The sequence below is a fragment of the Leucoraja erinacea genome, chromosome 9 (assembly GCF_028641065.1).
Source record: "Leucoraja erinacea ecotype New England chromosome 9, Leri_hhj_1, whole genome shotgun sequence".
NCBI lineage: Eukaryota > Metazoa > Chordata > Chondrichthyes > Rajiformes > Rajidae > Leucoraja > Leucoraja erinaceus.
The window spans coordinates 21,668,920-21,688,759 of NC_073385.1; positions in this window are offsets into that span (position 1 = coordinate 21,668,920).

Sequence of the window (19,840 nt, forward strand, 5' to 3'; positions counted from 1 at the left end):
TGAACTCCAGTTTACATCAGAGAGGACGGAAATGAACATTGCATGAATTATGGAGCCATTTGGCATGTGCCTGAAGTGAGTAAAGGACACTAACGCGACTCAGAACTGAAAACGCTGAATTTGTAATATCACAATTTCTCCTGGAAAAGATCATGAGCACAATTCACTCCGATTCAAATAAAAAGTGGATTGCATGGGACTGAAGAAAATTGAAAATAATCTGATTTCTGAGTAATGATTTGCCATCAGATTATTCCATGCCCTGTTGAACAATAATTATACTGCAACGATTTTCAAAAGAAAGTAGAAGATCGTGGGATAATTTAAAATGATTAAATCTTCAAATCTGCAAATATAGCTGCCAGACCCGGGAGCTGTAAATACAGGATAAATCCTAAGAAATTCAAGCAGGAAATCATAGTGATTTTTTTTTTTACCCAGAGTGAAGAATTTACTAGTGCAGGTGTAAAGGAGTTAACTTTCTCCTGAAGTAGATCAAGGGAATGAAAAGATCGATATGCACATGGGGGAGATGGAGAGAAGAATATTTTGAAAATCAACAAATTGCAGGTTTTGGAAAATGGAAATAAAAGCAGAAATTGCAAGAAACACTCAACAGATCAAGCAGCATCGGTGGAAAGAGGAACAGTCAACGTCCAACACAAACGGTCTTCAATAGACAACTCTGTGTCCTTTCCATATGAGGAAATTATGTTGGAGTTAAATGAAGAGCAGGGAGACATCCCATGTGGAGGATAAACATTTTGCTAGGTCAACAATCATTTCAGTGGTGAACTACCAGTGTAACAAGAATATATAAGCTGATTAAAATAATACTGTATGGCTTTTCTTCGTTTAGACCGATTCAAGAGTTCAATTGCAGTTGTTGTTTGTAACGTTGAAATTTCACAAAGAACGTTGTGTACATATATTGACCAAATCATGCTGTCAATAGATTTTCAGAATTGTCAAAGGCACATTATTTGGCAATCAACTTTTCAAAAATAAAACAAAACCTTTTTTAAAAAACGATCAGTAATAAATGCATTGCCTGACCCAGCCCAAACAAAATTAGTAAATTAATTTACTAATTCAAGCATCTCTTTAGTCTGTTATCGCATTCAAAACAGCATCACATGCTTTATGGAATGCTGGTGAAATATTTAACATAACATAAACCTTCTTCACATAGGGACCTATGAATGACATTTATTTTCCAAACTGAATTTAAATGCAAAAAAAGTATGTGGAATTAACAAATGATTTATATAATTTCCTGACCTCCGTATGGAAACACAAAATATTATTTGCTCATTTATCAATGTAAGCCATCGGCATTGGTTATGGGTAACCCTTAATGCAATGACACTAACTCAAGAAACCAAACTTGCAATATCTATATTTCAATGCAGCCTGTGTTCACCACTCATTTGAAATATATATATTTTTTTAAATCATAATTTGTGGACCAAAATTTGAGTCTAAATGTTCAATTGAAGCAGTTGATTGAACAGTGATCAGCAGCACTTCCTCGATAGAAACAAAAAGGTTTTTAAAGCAATCGCAGTGTCAGTAGCATTGTCAAAATTTATCAAAATTTGTGTGTGTGTGTGTGTGTGTGTGTGTGTGTGTGTGTGTGTGTGTGTGTGTGTGTGTGTGTGTGTGTGTGTGTGTGTGTGTGTGTGTGTGTGTGTGTGTGTGTGTGTGTGTGTGTGTGTGTGTGTGCGCTGTGTGTGTGTGTGCGCGTCTGTCTCATCAACCTATTTCCTTAAAGAAAGAGGGTCAAATCAAACTCAGATTTTGAACTGAGCTCCAGCTGGCGTTCTGTTTCCAGCCACAGGTTTTTTACACTGCGGTTTCCATCCTAAAAACTGACAACCTGACAATCTGGCAAGCACAGCAACTTGAAATATTGCTTCCACTTGACACACACATGTTACACCAGCAGAAAATAGCAACGTTTTAATGAAGTAACAAGATCAGCGGGGCATTTGAAGTTTCTTAATGACTGGCCCCCACTTTAAACGCAGGTTCTCCAATGTTAGAAAAAAAGGTGTCAATTTTGTGCGATTGTTTGAGAGTAATGATGGTAACATATTACACAGACGCTTCTCGGATAAAGAAAGACACCAAATACTGGAGTAACTCAGCGGGTCAGGCGGCATCTCTGGAGAACATGAATAGGTGACGTTTGGGTTGGGACCCTTCTTCAAACTGATTGCGGGGGGGGTGGGGGGGGGGCAGGGGGGAAAATAAAGGTGGAAAAGAGATGGGGCAGGATAGAGCAGAGATGGTAATAGGCCAACACAGGTGCGGGGTTCTTTTTTGACAGGCAAATTGTTGGACAAAGGACAGAGATGAAAAGGCAGGTGTAGCCCCAAATTGATAAAGCCATGTGGATTGTGAAACTTGTGAAACGTAGAAAAGTTGAGAATTGTGTGGCTATTGGAAAGGATACAGATGGAGGGGGAGGAGTGAAACAGGTGCAAGGACAGCAAGGGATTAGGGAAGGGCAGGGAAAGAAAAGGGAGGGATAGAAAGGGGGAAGGAATTCTTGGTGGAGAAAGGAGAGGAGAAGGGGGCTCTTTGTGGGTTAGTTACCTAAAACTGGAGAATGTAATGTTCATTCCGTTGGGTTGTAAGCAGTATATGAGGTGCTGTTCCTTCATTCTGCGTGTGGCCTCACTCTGGCAATGGAGGATGCCCAGGCCACAAAGGTCAGTGTGGAAATGGAAAGGGGAGTTAAAATAGTTAGCAAACAAAACCGAGTGCAAGTTTTAGGAAAAGCCAAGTCTACTCTCAGTCTCACCTACGTACAGGAGGTCACATTGGGAACACCGGATGCAGGAGATGAGGTTAGAGGAGGTGCATGTGAACCTCTGTCTCACCTAAACTGTTCTTTAAAAAAGGATCCGGTTTACCACTCTGGACATAACGTTTTTCTAAGTATTCTTCATACTCTGGCCATTTGGGTGACAACTATAGATTGGCTTTGTTCAATAAGGGGGGAATAATAACAAAGGGAATGATCATGAGTTTACTTACTGGTGTTAGAAGGATCTTTCTTCTTCATTTTCATCTTATTAGTTGACTGGGTCCCATATTGAACATATACCTGGTTTACATAATATAGATTAAATTGTTGTTTATTATAAACAATATCATCATTTCTTGCAACTTTACTGCTATGAAATACATCTGTCACTTTTATTTAATTTATAAAGGGCTGCTGCCTTACAGTACCAGAGACCTGGGTTTGATCCTGACTATGAGTGCTGTCTGTACGGAGTTTGTATTTTTTCCGGTGATCGCGTGGGTTTTCTCCAGGTGCTCTGGTTTCCTCCCATACTCCAAAGACGTACAGGTTTTGTAGGTTAATTGGCTTTGGTAAAATTCCAAATTGTCCCCAGTGATAGTGCTAGTGTATGGGGATCGATGGTCGGTGTGGATTCTGTGGGCAGAAGGGCCTGTTTCTTTGCTGTATCTCTAAAGTCTAAAGTGTAAAGTCTGAACAGAATACGAGACTTAATTTATATCTAACATTTAATAATTCTTAAAAATCAAATTGCAAAACTAAACCAATATCTAAATCAGTTTTGCACTATAATTGGATAGCCCTAATGTCGATAAAATGAAATTCTGTGGGATGGTATCCATTGCACATTTACTGCAAGCAGATGATATTTGCATTAATGTGTCAGAATTCCCCTCCATTGTAAAAAAAAAACAGCTTGGAAGTTTGCTGAATAATGTGGGAATGCTAACTTTAGTCTTTCCAACATGAAGGCAGCTGAAGCTAAATTGACAGTGAAACCTCTAATTGGCGCATCAGAGTATTTGGATGTGAATGGAATCAAATGCCAACATATAACAGGAAAGGTTTGGTTTTGGAAGCCAACTGAGTCTGTTACTTTCTGCAATCTATTAATCACAATTGCTTTTTGCTCTTGGGTTATGCTTCTGTTGAACAGTTGAATAGGGTGTGCTGTCCTGTGCACGGCTGCCCTGCCAGCAGTTGTCTGTCTTTTCACCGTTTTAATTTTTATTTTTAGTTAGTTAAAGTGTTTTGTTTGGAGGTCTAGACTTTTTTGGGAGGAGACCAGAACAAATGGGGGAACGGGGGGGGGGGGGGGGGGGGGGGGGGGGGGGGGCCCTGCCAGGGGGAAAAACTACCTTTCAGGGTCACTACCTGGTCGGAGAGGCAGCTTTTTCTCCGGGCTGCAGCTTCGACCTTTCCTCGCGGCCTACCAGCGGGCCTGGAGCGGCGTTTCCTGTCGCGGACAGCTCAGAACCTCGGCTTCGGCGGCGGCACAGCGCTGGAGCGCTATCGTGGAGCGGGCGATGCCTTGCCTGGGTCGCCGCGCTGGAGCTCCGGTGAGCTGAGACCGCCGGGAACAACATCGCGGAGCTGTGGGTCTGTGGAGCGGCCAGCTGCGGGCGGCAACGCCAAACTTTACACCGGGAGCCTGGGATTTCGCGACGAGATCGGCAGTTGTGGAGCTCCATCCGGCGCGGCCTTGTCGGCTTCAGAAGCCGCGGCCTCCAGTATGGAGGTGGCCGTTCCAGGGTTCCCATGCCGCTGTGAGGACTCTCCCGACGCCGGAGCACCACCACCCGGCGAGAACGGCCAGGAACATCGGGCCTCCGTAGAGGCAACTGTGGAGGCCTCAATAGGCCCGACTATGGGTGAACTGGGGTTGGGGACTGGACTTTGTGCCTTCCCTCATGGTGGGAGCCATTGTGGGGGGATGTTCTTTGTGTTTAAGACTCTCATTGGTGTTATGTCTGTATTCTTTTTTTGTGTGCTGCAAAATGGCAAAAAGCATTTCACTTCACTACACCTCGGTGTATGTGAATGTGACTAATAAAATGCCTTTGATACCTTTGAAACCCCACAGGGTCACAAGTAAAAGACGCAATTCCACAAAGACACCAGCAGAGGGCAGGACATGGCACCATTCCATGAGCTGCATCTCTGCCATCATGCTACAGAAGAATAGTTTGGAAATCCATCTGCCAAACATTAAAAAAAATAGGCATTGTGTGGACAGAAGTTATATTAGCCAATTTTGTGAACATTAATAACTGGAATTAACTCAGTCAAAAGCAAGAATAGACTTCCTAGTGCAAAATAAACTTTTGAACTCTTCCGATATCTGAAAAATGGTAAGGGTTCAAAAGTTTCTTGTTTAGGAAGTGCAACCTCTGCCATATAGATTGACCATGCTGCCTGGTCTACCTATCATTTCCAGCATCTGCATTTTGTTTTCTACTCTTTGGTCCAATATGACTTTAGATAAGGTAACTGCACAGAGTTTTTTTGGCCCAGAGTAGGGGAATCAAGAGTCAGAGGACATAGTTAAAAAGGAGGAGAGAAGAGAGCATTTTTTTCCACACAGCGGATGGTGAGTATCACAGCGGATGGAGGGATTCACAGCAGACGACTATCAGAGGAGGTAGTTGAGGCAGGTACTACAACATTTGAAGGACATTTGGACGTACATGGATAGGGAAGGTTTAGAGGAATATGGGCCAAACATAGGATCTTTGGGTAGGACTAGTGTAGATGGGATATGTTGGTTGGCATGACCAAGTTGGGAGGAAGGGCCTGTTCCTGTGCTGTAACAATTTTCCACATCACCAAAATGATATATTTTACTATTCAGAAAAGACAATTGAGTTATATCTTTTTGGAAGTTTGTTAAGTTTTCTTCAAGCCTGCTGAGTTCACATATCTGCTACACTGTCCTTACAGAGCACAAATAAAATGGTGCTTGCCAAATAATAACACAGTGAGATAAGACAAGCCCCCAAAAGCACTGTGTCTACTGGCTTGGAGAAGTGCAATTCTGTGCACTTTCAATTCTATATACATTAATATATAAATTATATACATTTCTGTCAACATCAGAAAACTTGCCTCAGGGCCCTTGGATTTCTGGCTTTAAATGTCTAGCAGCATATAAATAACCCAATTTAAATAGGTGGGCCATTTTTTTCTTTAAAGCCAATATCACCACAGGGCCTGACTACATTGAACAATTTCAAAAGATGCTGAGCTATCCTACATTAGCGAACATATTGAAATCACAGAAGATAGTTCAGTGAATGAAAACACTCACCTCAGCACAAACTTATATGTCTAACACAAATGCATTAAAGTATTAGATATATATATTAAAAAAACACTGATGCAGAATGCTAGGTCTATATATAAGTGCTTTAAGATGTTTTAATTATTTAATAAGGGTCAGTTTAGGAAGGGAATTCTAAAGAGCAAGACCAAAGCAGATCAAAGCTTTGCAAGAACTGGGCACTTTTGGGATGAAACACAAATTCTTATTGATTTCTTAAGCGTAGATCTTTCTATTGTTCTTACCCATTTTTTTTAAGCAGGGCTCTGCTCCTCCTTTTTCATTTCACCTATTTTGTCAAAAAATTAAGCATCCCAGAATATTTAATCTCAAACCGGGTTGCGTCTCTGTTATGGTTTTAGATCTGACCCATTTATTTGATTTGTGCCATTAATTCCCAAGGTGGAAATGTCAAGGCTTAGCAGAGCTTTAAGATGTAAGGTGCAACATTTAAAGCACTTATGGGGCCCGTCCCACTTAGGCGATCTTTCAGGCGACTGTCAAGTTGCCGCCAGTCGCCAGAAAAACAGGCGACTGGAACAGCGACTGTCAGAGTGGAACACACACATCGCTTCCTTCACCAGCCCGCTTTGCGGGGGGGGGGGGGGGGGGGGGGGACAGGGTACAGGGTAAGTGGGGGGAGAGCTGTCTGAGTGAAATTAATACGGTACAAAGCCAATGTGAGACAGACGCACACCGCGATGAACAGGAAGGTTGGCGCTGTAATTAAGATGGTGAAAGCACAGTGTACGGGAAGGGTCACATAAGTCTTTCAAAAGAGAGGAGGAGAGGGGGGAGAAGGGGGTAGAAGGAGTGGAGACAACTTTGAAGAAGCCAGAGATACACAGCTGTGAAGCTCGGCGGACATTTAACATTACCAGTCAGTTATCCTTGTTTGTGAAAACTACTGCTTACATTTTTTTTCCCAATGAGCAAATGAAATTCACCGCTCAGCACCGACTACAACCTACAAGAACCTTCGACCTCCTGGCAACCCACCAGGATCTCCTGGCGACCCACCTATGGCACGAGAATTCTCGCTACTCTCCATGGCGGCTTCATTCTGGTCGCCGCTAATTTTTCAACATGTTGAAAAATTTGCAGCGACCATAATGAGGCCGCGACTAGTTCCCAGAATGCGGGAACTCCTCACGACCGTGAAGGCGACTCCCCGGCAACCACCCGCGGACATGTGGTGACCATGTGGCGACCGCATAGTCTCCTGCAGTCGCCTTAAAAGTCGCCTAAGTGGGACAGGCCCTTTACTGTGCAGGGTTAGTTTTATTTCATACAAAGGGCGAAGGGTGTCTTGAACAGGCTGGTGGAGGCAGATACAACTGTAGCATTTAAGAGGCTTTTAGATAGGAGTATGGAATGGAGGGATATGAATCAAGTGTAAGTAGATGAGGTTAGTTGGCATCATGACTTTGACATTATGTTCAGCACAGATACTGTGGGCTGAAGGGCCTGCCCGTTTTTACAGTGTGTTCTATGTTCTATACTCTACTTCTACCTGGTTACAAATTCTCCGCTACTACACCTCCCTACTCCTTTAAAACACTCGTTAAACTCTTGAATTGTAACATTGTGTTTAATCCACCATGAAGATATTTCACACTGATTAGATCATTGCAATGGCATCTCACTTTGGTTTTGGTTTGAAGATGCCATTTCAGATGACAGTAGACAAGAAAATAATACTGGATTTCAGTAGTTCTGAGCTGAGGCAGCAAGCAGTGACCTATTCTTTCTATTTGTCAGCACACAATCTATTCCAATTTACTTCAAGTGGTTTCATTTCTCTAAGTGCAATTTAATTCATTATTTAAATTTCTTATTTAATCCAGATGCTCAGTAGTGCTCCAATATTCAAAGACCTTTACAAAGTATGACAGATGACCCTAAGGTCATATTTCTCTGCCTCATGGCAAATATCACCAAACCTTGGACCCTACAGCTAGCTATTAACCTTCGCATAGCAATTATTGTTGGCCTGGGGTAACATAACATGAACGTTTACATGCATTTCAATCTCCAGCACAGTTTCTCAGCCATAACCATTTCCAATGAGTTAATAATTCCCACCCACTATGACATTTGCTTGCAATCTCATGAGTCCGTGCAGCTTTATGCTCCAATTCCATTCTTTCACCTCAACTCCACTAAATTGAAATCAGGTGCAGATTGTATCCAATTGCACCAATTTAGTCTGAAGACCCAAAACATCACCCATTTCTTATCTCCAGAGATGCTGCTTGTCCCGCTGAGTTACTCCAGCATTTTGTGTCCACTTTCGATTTATACCAGCATCTGCGGTTCTTTCCTATGTGCCAATTTAGAGATCTTCCACCTTCCTTGTGACCAGAAGCAGCTGACCCTAGTGTCACATAAACGACATTCTCTTGATATCACAAGAATTGTCAACTCTGTCCCATATTTTAATTTCAGTTCAGATATGAACAATTGCGCTGGGAAGTTGGTGAAAGATTTACAGCAAATGATGGATTGCATTTATTTAAACTGCTGTGTGATCAGTCAACTATTGTGAACACGCTGTTGGTCGCTGTGTTTTCTAATAAACTGTTTAAAGTCATGCCTGAAAAAGAATGGTAGCTCACAGGATTAAGGTGAATTTCTCAGGGGCCAATGAATTATGCTATGCCAGGTGTGTCACAGACATGTCATAATGTGAAGAGCCTTGGTCTGTTAAATTAACCAAACATTTCAGCAACAGCTCGTCGAGATAATCATTGAATAGCAGTGTTCAATTACTGTCTCCTTCCAGGTTTCCTGAGAACCCTCTGCGTGAAATCATTAGCCTTAGATCCATCCTTATTCACCATCTTATCCTGCTATTGCAATCTAATATCAGGTAATGTGTAGGAGGGAACTGCAGATGCTGGTTTGAATCGAAGATAGACATAAACAGCTGGAGTAACTCAGCAGGACAGGCAGCATGTCTGGAGAGAAGGAATGGGTGACGTTTCGGGTCGAGATCCTTCTTCTGAAGTCCATTTAGTCCATTTCTGTAGAAGGGTCTCGACCCGAAACATCTCTCCAGGGATGCTACCTGAGTTACTCCAGCTTTTTGTGTCTATCTTCGGTTCAAACCAACGTCTGCAGTTCCTCCAACTTGTTGTGTCTATCCCTCTTAACTGGCTCTATTTCTTTCTACAAGTAATGTTCTAGATCCTGGCCCTCCCTTGATTACGTTATCTAATGTCTACAAGATCATCTCTCAGATTCTTCTATTAAATGCCAAAAAGTTCAGGTTTCTTCAGTCATTCCACGTACTTCGAACCCTTGAACAGCCTTCATGAATCTTCCCTCCAGTGTTTAATGTATTTTCCTGGTACCTGTATTATAACCAGAAAACAATGCAATATTTTAAGGTCCAGTCTGAGCAGAACTCAACACAATTGATCATGACTTCTGTTTCCCTATTGTGGATGTGCTGTTCAACATTAATTGCTGCCCTGGATGTGTTTGAAAACACCAAGACTCTTGGTTCAGCTGAAGCTTTACAACTGAACAGTTTATGGGGGTTTTAACCACAGCTGACACAGATTTTGTAACAACAAAAATCACATTTCCAGGTCAAAACTTCATTACACTCTATAAAAAATCTTCTAATCTGCAGCAGAATTTCTCCCTTTCCTCCCAGTTTCTGTGCAAAGTCTTCTTTAAGATTTGCCCATGTAACTAACTTTTACCACCTTTGCCCACCAGTGCATTCATTCCCAGTTTCCCAAACATTTTCTATTTCTCAGTTCACTTTTTCCCGATCCATCCTGTTCCATCCTGCCCTGGGAATTCCATTCAATTTTCCAATAGCATTCTTTAGTTCCCTTCATCCCACTGTATTGCTCAAGATCTCCATGACCTGTGTAGGGCCTTTCACCCATTCTGACAAACCTCCCTGAATCATTCCTGGGTCTAGTCTTGTGAAAAGCCAGCAATAGAAGGCATCTCATAACACCTAGTCAAATTGAAAAGCTGAAAGATTTTTGAATATTATTTCCTGTTTGTCATCAGTTCAATGAACCGCTGTCTCTTTTTCTATGTGGAAACTTAAATATCATTGCTGCCGGGTGAGGTTCACAAAAGGGTTATTGTGCAACATGTCTCAGTTGTTTTGACCATGGACACATTGCAGTAAAGTTCAGTGGGCACGCAATGGCCTGGGTACATGCTAAGAAGATACAAGAGGTAGAAGGCTCCCGATCTGAAGGATCAGTCTGAAGAAAGATCAGGGCGGCACAGTGGCGCAGCGGTTGAGTTACTTCCTTTCAGAGCCGGAGATTCAGGTTCAATCCTGACCTCGGGTGCTGTCTGTATGGAGTTTGTATGTTTTCCCTGTGGCCGTGTGGGTTTTCCCCGGGTGCAGGTTTGTAGGTTAATTGGCTTCCTTAAATTATCCCTAGTGTGTACGAAACAACTATTGTACAGGTGACCGTTGGTCGGCACACACTTGGTAGGCCGAAGGGCCTGTTTCTACGCTGTATCTCTAAACTAAACTGAAACGTTATCTGTCCTTTTCTTTCTACAAGTGGTGCCTGATCTAGTGAGTTCATCCAGCACATTGATTTCTGGTCGAAATACATATAATCCTTTGTTCAAAATGCTATTGCAGAACGCTCAAAGGATAAAAAGTTGAGTGTAATCATGCGACGGTTCATTCCGGTGATGGAACAGGCATCTGAGCCAGTCAAGAGGGTTCAGAATCAGGAGACAATCAGGGAATCATAGGATGATAGACACAAAATGCTGGAGTAACATAGTGAGTCAGGCAGCATCTCTGGAGAAAATAAATAAGTGACGTTTTGGGTCATGACCCTTCGACTGAGAATCAGGGGAGAGAGAAACTAGAGGTATGAAAAGGTACAGAACAAATTAAGAGCCGGCTCCGATGACCCAGGAAAGGTGGAGCCCACAAAGGTCCATTGTTAGCTGTGGATGAGGTGATAATGAAGGAATATGAACAGTGACACTAGCAAGACGACTGGGGTGGAATGATGACATAGGATGAGAACTGTGGATGGGATGGGCTCAAAAGAAGAGGAACCTGTCAGAGTGGAGCACCCAGGTCTAGGTTGGGATCAATTCCATAGACAGAGCTAGTTGTTTGAAAGGCAATGGACCTGAGACCAACCTCAGAACAATGAGATCCAATTTCCAGGGCAACACGGCAGGAATTTCCCTTGGAGAATGATGCTATTCCGCTTGTGCTCGAGGTGCTGCATTCATTTATTGGAATTTAGCACTTTGACCAATAAGTCATTCTAATTATTTCGCATTCCAGGAATAATGGAAAAAATGGGTGCCCCACTAATGAATCTCGAGTTCGTTATGCGCTAATTTTATGTCAATCATTCACACATGGTGCCTCTGGCCTGCATCTCCCTTCAACTGCATCTCCCTTCAGGGCAGCACGGTGGCACAGCAGTAGAGTTGCTGCCTTACAGTGAATGCAGCGCCGGGTTCGATTCCAACTACGGGTGCTGTCTGTTCGGAGTTTGTATGTTCACGCCGTGAGCTGCTTGGGTTTTCTCCGAGATCTTTGGTTTCCTCCCACATTCCAAAGACGTACAGGTTTGTAGGTTAATTGGCTTGGTGAATGTAAATAAAAAAATTGTCCCTAGTGGGTGTAGGATAGTGTTAATGTGCGGGGATCGCTGGTCGGTGCGGACCCAGTGGGCCGAAGGGCCTGTTTCCATGCTGTATCTCTAAACTAAACTAAATTGTAGGCCAACATATGGGCTCTGTGTTGGAAGCTGATTGCCTGCAGAGAAAGCAAATCATTTCATTGGAACAAGTAAGCTGCAGAAAATAAATATAAAATAACGTCAGATCCAAGGATAATCAAGTTAGTTTGGTGAATGAGAAAGTCCCGAATCGTATCACCATGGTGCCAAAAGCAGATGCTTCTGCACCGGCTCACCTGGAATGAGATTCAGGAAAAGATAATTAGACTTGTAACATTTAAGCCCGATAAAAACTGAAGACAAACAGTTCGAAATGGAAATACGATGCTGATTTTCAGTCAGTGAAAGACTATCGGCAATCGGCATAGATTGATATTTTATTGTTTCTTTCAACATGACGTTACTGGTCATAAAACAGCCTCTACATTCAAGGTAGAAACACCTCAAAATGCAAACAAGACTTTTTTTTTAAAGCCTAGAGCCAATATATGTCCCAATATTTATAGATAAGAAAGCTTCTTGGTGAAGTGTTTCGAGAGGTTGATTATGGTGCAAATCTACTCCCGTCTCACAAATGAATTGGATCTGCTTCAATTTGCCTCTAGCCACAACAGGTCAACAACAGATGCTGTTTTGCTTTCTTTCCACAATGCTCTGTACCATCTGGATAATAGGAATGCATTGGGCAGGCAGGCTGCTGTTTGTTGACTATAGCTCAGCATTCAATCAATGTAATGATCCTCTCCAAACCTATCACCAAGCTCCATGACTTTGGGCTCTGTACCTCTATTAGCAACTTGTTTAAGTTCCTCATCAACAGATCGCAATCATTGCTGTAACAGCACATTCATCTCGCCAAACACATATGCATCTCAGGGCTGCACGTTAGTCCCCTGCTCTACTCTCTTTACAGTCATGACTGTGTCAGGGGTTATGGGGAGAAGGCAGGAGAATGGGGTAAGGAGGGAGAGATAGATCAGCCATGGTTGAATGGCGGAGTAGACGATGGGCCGAATGGCCCGATTCTGCTCCTAGCACATGAACTTATGACTGTGCGGCTAAGTAGAACTTACCCATCTATAAATTCACCGACAACACCATTATTGGTGGCCAAATCTAGGATGGTGATAATTCAGCGCACATTGGGGAGATAGTACTATTGGTTGAGTGATCTGCCGAAACCACTTACTCAATGTCAACAAAACCACAAAACTAATTGTTAACTTCAGAAAGGTGAAGTATTGAGACCAAGTGCCCATTTTCACGGGTGCTTTGATGGTGCAGAAAGTTAGAGCTTCAAATTCCTGGGCATTAACATCTCAGAAGACCTGTCCTTGGCCCAGCCCATTAATATAATTACATAAAGTCATGCCGGTACCTCTACTTTCTTAGAAACTAAAAGAGATTTGGTACGTGAAAAAAATCTCATTCAAACTTCTGCAGATGCACTGCAGAAAGTACCTGGACTGTTTGCATCTTGGCTTGGCATAGCAATTCCAATGCACAGGAATGGCAGCACCCCTGGTGGACATGGATAGGTGACGCAGCTTCAGATAATGACATTCCTAAATTAACTATAACAGTATCCATTATGAACAGATATCATGCATTAAGCAGATTGTTTTTTCCAAGCAACACCATTAATTTAATTTTATTCTGAAGCCATCACTGATGAATTTTATCACAGAATACACCCCCCTCAAATCTGAAGTGGATCATCTGCTATAAGATCAGCGACGTTACAAGATCAATTAATCAACAGCTAAATGGAGTGAAAATTTGTCAGTGCATTTTAAATGGAATCACGTTCAAAATCATGTAGACAGCTTGGTCTCTTTACCAAGACATTAATGAATGAATGAATGAATGAATGAATAATGAATGAATGAATGGATGAATGGATGCATGAATAAGTTTAATGGCCAAATATTCACATACAAGGAATTTGCCTTGGTGCCCCGCCAACAAGTGACAACATGACATACAGTGACAGTTGAGAATGATACATAAAACATTATTGATTACACATGTGAATTAGATAAAATACCAGAGCAAAAGGAGGCTACAGATTATTTGTTATTGAGTAGAGCTACTACTAGTGGAAAAAAGCTGTTTTTATGTCTGGCTGTGGCAGCTTTGACAGTCCAGAGTCGCCTTCCAGAGGGAAGTGATTCAAAGAGTAGTTGGCCAGGGTGAGAGGGGTCAGAGATGATCTTACCCGCTCGCTTCCTGGCCCTTGCAGTGTACAGTTCGTCAATGGAGGGAAGGTTGCAGCCAATAACCTTCTCTGCTGATCGGACGATTCGCTGCAGCCTCCAGGTGTCGTGCTTGGTGGCTGAGCCAAACCAGACCATGATGGAGAAGGTGAGAACAGACTCTACGATGGCCGTATAGAATTGGACCATCATTGCCTGGGGCAGATTGTGCTTCCTCAGCTGCCGCAGGAAGTGCATCCTCTGTTGTACCTTTTTAACTGTGGAGTCGATGGTAGCCCCCCACTTAAGGTCCTTGGAGATGATGGTTCCCAGGAACTTAAAAGACTCCACAGATGTGACCGTGGTGTTGTTGATGGTGAGTGGGGTGAGGGGAGAGGGGCTCTCCTAAAGTCTACAATCAATCCCACTGTCTTAAGAGCATTGAGCTCTAGGTTGTTGCGATGGCACCAGGACACCAGCTGCGACACTTTCTGTCTGTAGGCAGATTCCTCCCCCTCCTGGATCATTCCAATCAGGGTTGTGTCATCCGCAAACTTGAGAAGCTTGACAGAGGGGTCTGTGGAGGTGCAGTCATTGGTGTAGGGAGAGTAGAGGAGAGGGGAGAGTACGCAGCCTTGCGATGCTCCTCTGCTGAGGGTTTGCGGGTCCAAGATGTGCTTTCCCAGCCTCACATGCTGCTCCTGTCTGTCAGGAAGCTGGTGATCCACCGACAGACGTGTTCAGGCACAGTCAACTCGGACAGGGGCTACTTTGCCATAAGATACTGAGACTAATATTGATCTATCTCAAAAGTATTAAGTGATGATGGTGACTTGAATGCCTGATTTAAAAGTTGTAATTTTCATTTCCATTATTACCAGTTTGTTGCATAGCTACCTACTATATTAAATCCCTCATTGTTTAATGAATGTGAGATCTAGAGTAATCAGTTGCAAGAGTGAACCAGTGTCTCCACAAAATTAAGGTTAGGATGGAGACACAATTATTGTTCTTGAGTGGAAACCTGAGCAATGTGGTGATTTTGTTTCATACTTACACTGATTAAATTTAATTTACAGAAAGCAACTGCTATTGAAATTATCACAAACAAACTGATGAGAAGCAGACAAATGAAAACAGCAATCCAGAAAATGCAATCAGCAATAAAAGCAAATCAACTAACTTATTTGGCTGCCCTTTCACTCTCACCAATATATTCAGAACTTTCAAGTGAAAAGAATGCGAGAAATTGCCAGAAAGTAAAAGTTTTCATTATGCAGTTTATCAAAGCTCCCACCAAAACAACTGATGCATCCTGCATTACTAACATGGATACATACTTCTTTGAAATTGACAAGTTAAATTCACAAAGGTTGTCAAAATCATAATTCCAAACTAAAGAACTCAACATCCATCTGTCCAGTTTCTGACATCTATTTAGGTCTGTAACTTATTTCTAGATATTTCATTTAATAATGATGAAAAAACAAGTGAAAAGAAAAAATATGGCAGATGTGGTATGCGATGAAAAGCAAGATTGATCATTCAGAGAGCAGCCATTTGGAGGGAGAGAGAAAACGGGGAATTACAGACCAGTTAGTCTAACATCGGTAGTGGGGAAACTGCTAGAGTCACTTATTAAAGATGGGATAGCAGCACATTTGGAAAGTGGTGAAATCATTGGACAAAGTCAGCATGGATTTACGAAAGGTAAATCATGTCTGACGAATCTTATAGAATTTTTTGAGGATGTAACTAGTAGAGTGGATAAAGGAGAACCAATGGATGTGATATATCTGGACTTCCAGAAGGCTTTCGACAAGGTCCCACATAAGAGATTAGTATACAAACTTAAAGCACACGGTATTGGGGGTTCAGTATTGATGTGGATAGAGAACTGGCTGGCAAACAGGAAGCAAAGAGTAGGAGTAAACAGGTCCTTTTCAGAATGGCAGGCAGTGACTAGTGGGGTACTACAAGACTCAGTGCTGGGACCCCAGCTATTTACAATATATATTAATTATTTGGACGAGGGAATTGAATGCAACATCTCCAAGTTTGCGGATGACACGAAGCTGGGGGGCAGTGTTAGCTGTGAGGAGGATGCTAGGAGGCTGCAAGGTGACTTGGATAGGCTGGGTGAGTGGGCAAATGCATGGCAGATGCAGTATAATGTGGATAAATGTGAGGTTATCCACTTTGGTGGCAAAAACAGGAAAGTAGACTTTATCTAAATGGTGGCCGATTAGGAAAAGGAGAGATGCAATGAGACCTGGGTGTCATGGTACACCAGTCATTGAAAGTAGGCATGCCGGTGCAGCAAGCAGTGAAGAAAGCTAATGTATGTTAGCATTCATAGCGAAAGGATTTGAGTATAGGAGCAGGGAGGATCTACTGCAGTTGTACAGGGTCTTGGTGAGACCACACCTGGAGTATTGCGTACAGTTTTGGTCTCCAAATCTGATGAAAGACATTCTTGCCCAGAGAAGGTGGAGGGATTTTCATATGAAGAAAGACTGGATAGACTCGGCTTGTACTCGCTAGAATTTAGGAGTTTGAGGGGGGATCTTATGGAAACTTACAAAATTCTTAAGGGGTTGGACAGGCTAGATGCAGGAAGATTGTTGCTGATGATGGGGAAGTCCAGGACAAGGGGTCACAGTTTGAGGATAGAGGGAAAATCCTTTAGGACCGAGATGAGAAAAACATTTTTCACACAGAGTGGTGAATCTCTGGCACAGAAGGTAGTTGAGGCCAGTTCATTGGCTATATCTAAGAGGGAGTTAGATGTGGCCCTTGTGACTAAAGGGATCAGGGGGTATGGAGAGAAGACAGGTGCAGGATACTGAGTTGGATGATCAGCCATGATCATATTGAATGGCGGTGCAGGCTCGAAGGACCGAATGGCCTACTCCTGCACCTATTTTCTATGTTTCTATGTTAATCCCTACCCAACAGCATTGTAGGAGTATCTTCATGTACTGAGGTACAGTGAAATTCATTTTTGTATAGAGTTCAGTACAAGTACATAAGTACTTAGATGCATATTAGATAAGCAAATCAGATACAGTACAAATGTATAGTAGCGGTACACTGAGTCAGTATACAGAGTCGCCAGTTTGGCATCATCTTCAGGTCCTAGTTGTAGCAAGACGTTGTGTGATTCAATAAGATGGCTCCCCACCATCTTGTCAAGGGCTATCTGGAATGAGTAATAACTGCTGCATTTGCCAGATGTCCAGATTTAAAAAAACAAAACGAAATAAACGCTTCATTTGAAAACATACCTTTGACCCTTAATGTCATAAGGAATAGTATAATTAGTCCATTCGGCCCATCAAGTCTACTCCACCATTCAATCATGGCTGATCTATCTCTCCCTCCTAACCCCATTCTCCTACCTCCTCCCCATAACCTCCAACACCTGTACTAATCAAGAATCTATCTATCTCTGCCTTAAACATATCCACTGACTTGGCCTCCACAGCCTTCTGTGGCAAAGAATTCCACAGATTCAACACCCTCTGACTAAATCAATGAGTCGGAGTGCTGGAGCCCTTGTGTGCATAGCAATTCCAATGCACAGGAATGCAAGATGCTGCAGAGAGTGGTGGACATAGCCCAGTCCCTCATGAGCTCACCCCTCCCCTGTATCAACAGCATGAACTTGCAGCGTTGTCTCGGTTGTGTCATCGATCATCAAGGACTCCACCATCTGGGCCTTCCCCTCTTCTTACTGCCACCATCAGGCAGGAGGCCTGAAGTCACACACCACCAGGTTCAGAAACAGCTACTTTCCTAAAACCATCCAGTTCTTGAACTATGTACTACAATAACCCACCCCCTGCAATGGAACACCATGGATCACCTCTTACTCTACCATGGTCTTGTGTCTAATCTTGTTTTGCACAATCTGTTTCTTTTCACTGTCTTATATAATTTATGTCTGATTTATATTCTGTGGGTCATGTGAATCTATGGGCTTGTAATAAAGATTTTCATCGTAAGAAAAAAAAGACACAAAGTGCTGGGGAGGTCAAGGCAGCATCCCTGGAGAATGGATAGGTGACGTTTTGGGTCGGGACCATTCTTCAACCTGAAATGTGACCTATCCATGTTCTCCAGAGATGCTGCCTGACCCATTGAGTTACTACAGCACTTTGTGTCTTTTTTTGTAACCCATCATCTACAGTTCCAGGTTTCTTCAAGTTTTTCAATGTACCTATACCTCACTTTAATTGAGCATACGATAAAAAACTCGACGACTTGGAATCAGTTCACTGACGTAGTCTGATGATTAAAAATGAAAATTTGTAGAGGAAATCCCGCAGCTTCATATAATAAAATTCCTACACTAAATATAACAGTTTCCATTATGAACAGACATCATGCATTAAGCAGATTGTTTTTTTTCCAAGCAACACCATTAATTTAATTTTATTCTAAAGCCATCACTGATGATTTTTTTATCACAGAATGCACCCCCCATCAAATCTGAAGTGGATCATCTGATATAAGATCAGTGATGTTACAAGATCAATTAATCAACAGCTAATTGGAGTGAACATTTGTCAGCGCGTTTTAAATGGCATAACGTTCAAAATCATGTGGAAAGCTTGGTCTCTTTACCAAGACATTAACAGGGGCTACTTTGCCACAAGATACTGAGACTAATATTGAACTATCTCAAAAGTTTTAAGTGATGATGGTGACTTGAATGCCTGATTTGAAAATTGTAATTTTCATTTCCATTAATACCAGTTTGTTGCATAGAGTCACCCACTATATTAAATCCCTCATTGTTTAATGAATGTGAGATCTAGAGTAATCAGTTGCAAGGGCGAACCAGTGTCTCCACAAAATTAAGATTAGGATGGAGACACAATTATTGTTCTTGAGTTCAAACCCGAGCAATGTGGTGATTTTGTTTCATACTTACACTGATTAAATTTCATTTACAGAAAGCAACTGCTATTGAAATTATCACAAACTGATGAGAAGCAGACAAATGAAAACAGCAATCCAGAAAATACAATCAGCAATAAAAGCAAATCAATTAAATTATTTGGCTGCCCTTTTAATCTCGCCAATAAATTCAGAACTTTCAAGTGAAAAGAATGCCAGAAATTGCGGGAAGGTAAAAGTTTTAATTATGCAGTTTATCAAAGCTCCCACCAAAACAACTGATGCATCCTGCAGTATTAACATGGATACATACTTTGAAAATGACAAGTTAAATTCACAACGGTTCTCAAAATCATAATTCCAAACTGAAGGACTCAACATCCATCTGTCCAGTTTCTGACATCTATTTAGGTCTGTAACTTATTTCTAAATATTTTACTTAAGTGACGAAAAACAAGTGAAAAACAAATGTTGTATGTGATAAAAAGCAAGATTGACCATTCAGAGAGTAGCCATGTGGCAAACCCTACCCAACAGCATTGTGGGAGAACCTTCACATCCACCGAGGTACAGTGGAATTCATTTTTTTATTCATTTCAGTACAAGTACATAAGTACTTAGATGCATATTAGATAAGCAAATCAGATACAGTATAAGTGTATAGTAGCAGTGTACTGAGACAGTATACAAAGTCGCCAGTTTGGTGCCATTTTCAAGTCCTAGTTATAGCAAGATGTTGCGTGATCCAATAAGATGGCTCACCACCATCTTTTAAGGGCTATCCGGAATTAGTAATAAGTGCTGCATTTGCCAGTGATATCCAGATTTTTTTTTAAAAAGCAAAATAAACGCTTCATTTCAAAACATATTGCTGCCCTTCAAGGTCATCAGGAATAAGAGT